We start from the raw sequence: 3,944 nt of genomic DNA, 5'->3' as shown, positions 1-3,944 counted from the left end.
AGTGGGTGGCACACACAAGGACCAACAATGCATTGGGGCTCTTACAACCCACAATATACAACAATTTCATATCATATACAGTAATATACATGCATGATCCATAACTCTATATATATCACATTAAAAGGTGGCTATGTGTCATAACTACAACATCCTACATCAACCTACATAAACATAATACATCACAGTGTACATATAAATACAACAGACTCTCAAAATAAGCAGGAAACATCTATGCTCAGATCTACTCATCAACCACGGGCCTCTTGCCCCGAGAACGATCGTCAACTGCTGCGATACCTGAAATATGTCCCCATAACGCGGGGTGAGAATGAATCTCAATAAACTTGGGGTTTATGGAGCAGTCTCCACCCAGAGTCCACTTCCTGCAGAAAAATATCAAGTACCAAGACATAGATAACACCATATAATCCATATTAGAATTTCCGTATCATATATCTTTTCTGATGATTCTAATTTATTCTTATAACATACTTTCTTATTAATCTTAAGTTTGTTCATGTCTTATCTAAAAATAAGGCTTTTATCTTGTATTCGTAATATCGTATCATATTCAATAGCATACTCATAATGATCAAAGAACTAAAGTTTCCTCGGCTATACCTTATGTACACCGTGACCATGTCTATAAATGTTTCCTCTGTTCAGAAACCATAACTTACACTTCCAAGGCTTTATCCCATTGAAGATCATATCATATTAACTTATCATAACATAAATAATATCATATGCATTCACTATATGAATGCAACTACGCAAAGTATCAATATTAACAACAATTATATCCATACGGAAACCATAATCGCCACTGATCATGGCGGAACAAAAGGCTGAGAAAACTCCTAAACCGAAAGCTTACCTGTAACCTCTTTCCTGCTGCTAACTTGTTATTTAATACTCCGTACACTTGGTTGTCTCCAAGTTGTCCGTCCACCTACTTCGTTTGATTACACTCTGTTACCATATATATAAAAGTACCATTAAATTCCAATGAAACATACATTACTTGAAATCCAAATAATTATATTTCATATGTTAATTTCATAACCAACTTGACAATTTTATTTCCCTTGACAGCTCATGTCATACCACAAATCTACCACTTAATTTATACTTCATAAATTAAACCCTCAACTAGTTAATTAACTTACCCTTTTATAGTGGAATTTCATACACTTTAACATAACTTCACATATCATAACCCACTTGAATCATACTTGATTATTCTAGGCAAATGCTATTAAACATTCACTTTAATTGAAACCACATAATCTGTGCCCATTATTTCTTTATGGTCGAAGCCTATATATAAACATAATACACAATTCTTTTGCTGTCATGTTTAACCAATTAGCTTAATTCACATGCAACTATTCCTGACATAGAATTTCTATTAACTCGACCTTATTAACACCACATATTTTAAACCTCACATGATCGTAAAACATCTTTCAATGATCATGTACATATTTGTTCTCCAATTTTCATTAAATTTTGTATTAATCTATATCAATTTAATGATGTAGGCCGAAAACTATATATATAGGTTCTATGAATTTAACACTTTCCAATGTTTCTTAATTGATTCCTCTTCTTTTCTTTTCTTTTTTTATATATATAATCTAACATAATTTAAATCTTAAAACAATTCCCTAAAACAATATTTAACTACTTCAATTGACTACAAGGCCAAGACTTATTTAAAATAGGAAACGTGCATTTCTTACAACTTCTTATCATAAAGCTTTTATATAATTGTTTCCAATACTTACTTAGCTTGTTAAAATATCTTTGTAACCTTACTAAACCACTTCCATGTACCTCACGGATCATAGGGCTGAATTTCCTTTACTTAATTCATCATCTCTTCATAACTTGATAACATCTCCAAACACTTATTTCATCATAAAACAATCTCAACTTCATGTTTTTCACTTAGACATAAATTCAACACATGTTGTGCATCTTTTACATATATAGTTCGAACTACACAGGGCTCCAAAGCTCTTTAAATTTTTTTTGATTTTAACATCACACATGGTAGTATTTCACTATTTCTTAACCATAATTCTTCATTAGTCCATAATCATTACATAATTAAAATTCATTGACTCACTTAGGAATTATGTCAAACACTTAGAGTGCACCTTAAAAATACATATGGGTTGTCCCTTGTTGGTTCCTCAAACGACCCCAAGTGCAGATTTTTCAATCAATTAACTAGAAGAATTTATTGTCCAACGACAATAATTCATGAACAACATAAATCCCAACATATACATCATTTAACCTACATAAAAATCATAAGACTCATACATGAACTGATTTCCGCTTATGTGCAGCCCTTAAAAAAAGAGATTACATACCTTAAAACACCTTCCAAGGAGCTAGAGTCATAGTCCAACCATTAGATAACACAAACAGTCCTTGTACTCTCTTTTTAACAACATTAGGTCGCAGCAATGGGGAAGGGTTTTCTCACAAACTAAGGCTTCTTTCAAGGAACTTTCACTTGGAATTTACTCTCAAGACATAACTCTACATCTTTCATGCAGATCATTTGTCCTCATTCTAAGTATTTCAAGTGACTAAAACTTGCCCTTTCTTCTCCTAATATTTCGCTGCACATAGAAAGGAAAGAACAAAATGAGCGTGGGAAGCTAAACTCCAAGGCTGTGAACTTGCTAATAGATGGGTTATAAGAAGGCTTATTTTATTTCAATCACTTATGATGTGTCAACCCTCAATAATGGGCAACGTATGACTATGGCAAGTGAGGAGCCAACTTGCCAATTAATTTGGATACTATGATTCAAATCTTCAAACTTTGACCTTTCACCACTTAAATGGGTACCTATTAGTCTCACCAAAAAATAAACTACACGGGCCATTCTAATTTTATAGCACAATGGGCTTCACCAAAAATTCATATGAACACCAATAATTTAATAACCAATCCACTAAGTTTAAGGCTATCTCATAACTTGTTAATTCACACAAGTAATTTGACCTATTTAAAATTCCCTATTAGTTGATATTAAATCAATTCCAACTTAATTAAATAAATCTCTCTGCACATTATTGGATCAAATTAAATTCACATTTATCCCACTAAATTTACTAGATAAATTAATTAAATCATCTCATTCAAGTTTCGACTTAATTTTGCTAAACTATAAAATATCCATTAATTCCCACTATATATATATTCTCATATTCTAATTCATATTTCATAATTATATCTAGGTCATATTAGACTTGTCTAACATAAACTGTGTAACAGCCCGTTGTATACCGGTATTGTTAACATTAATTATGATATTAAGCGCAGTTACAATCACAGCAGTTTATTTATAAAAATGCGAATAATTTTTTTTCGATTATTACGCGAGCATTTAAAACATAAAAAGGCGTAATAATTAAAAGCTGTGACCGTAACCGTAAACTCTTGCGGAAGACTTATTTAAACTATTTTTATAACTTACATTACTTATTATAAGTTACTAAGGGGTTCTCATAAACCCACTTAGCCAATTTCCAAACTTTACGTTTTTACCTATTGGGACATGTTTCACTCTTAATTTTTCTGCGACCACACCGCTCGCAACAAAACCTTCTTCTCAGATTATATCTTTGTCTTACTTGATTCCCTTTTTAACAAGCTATCATATGCTCAATTCGAAGCTCATTAGCTCCGGTTATCGCCGTTTGAAGTTGGATAAGCAATTAGCCAAACAACCCCAAAAACAGCTCCAAACCACTCACCTTGCTCGAATTACTGCACTCAATCCATTCAACCATTTGCTCTTAAATTTTTATCCTACAAACTAGACATCTCAAAATTCATTTTGATATATCATGCGCTTAATTTGATAGAGAAACGAAGCGGGAATTAATTTCCCAAATCCGGTCCAGAATCTGCC

General features: G+C 32.3%; 1 long non-coding RNA gene across 1 annotated transcript; it reads right to left on the bottom strand.

Moving 5' to 3' along the window:
- Nucleotides 1–2,695, bottom strand: LOC133311743 (uncharacterized). The gene is made up of 3 exons (XR_009751587.1): nucleotides 2,388–2,695; nucleotides 881–975; nucleotides 1–300 (listed from the first exon to the last, which is right to left on the bottom strand). It is a non-coding gene; the product is annotated as an uncharacterized LOC133311743 (long non-coding RNA).
- Between the last annotated feature and the right edge of the window lie 1,249 nt (nucleotides 2,696–3,944).

Source organism: Gastrolobium bilobum, unplaced genomic scaffold (assembly GCF_033153095.1).
Source record: "Gastrolobium bilobum isolate Gb01-03AN ecotype WA unplaced genomic scaffold, APGP_CSIRO_Gbil_v1 utg10314, whole genome shotgun sequence".
In the NCBI taxonomy this organism is placed as follows: domain Eukaryota; kingdom Viridiplantae; phylum Streptophyta; class Magnoliopsida; order Fabales; family Fabaceae; genus Gastrolobium; species Gastrolobium bilobum.
This window is presented reverse-complemented; position numbering and strand designations above follow the sequence as displayed.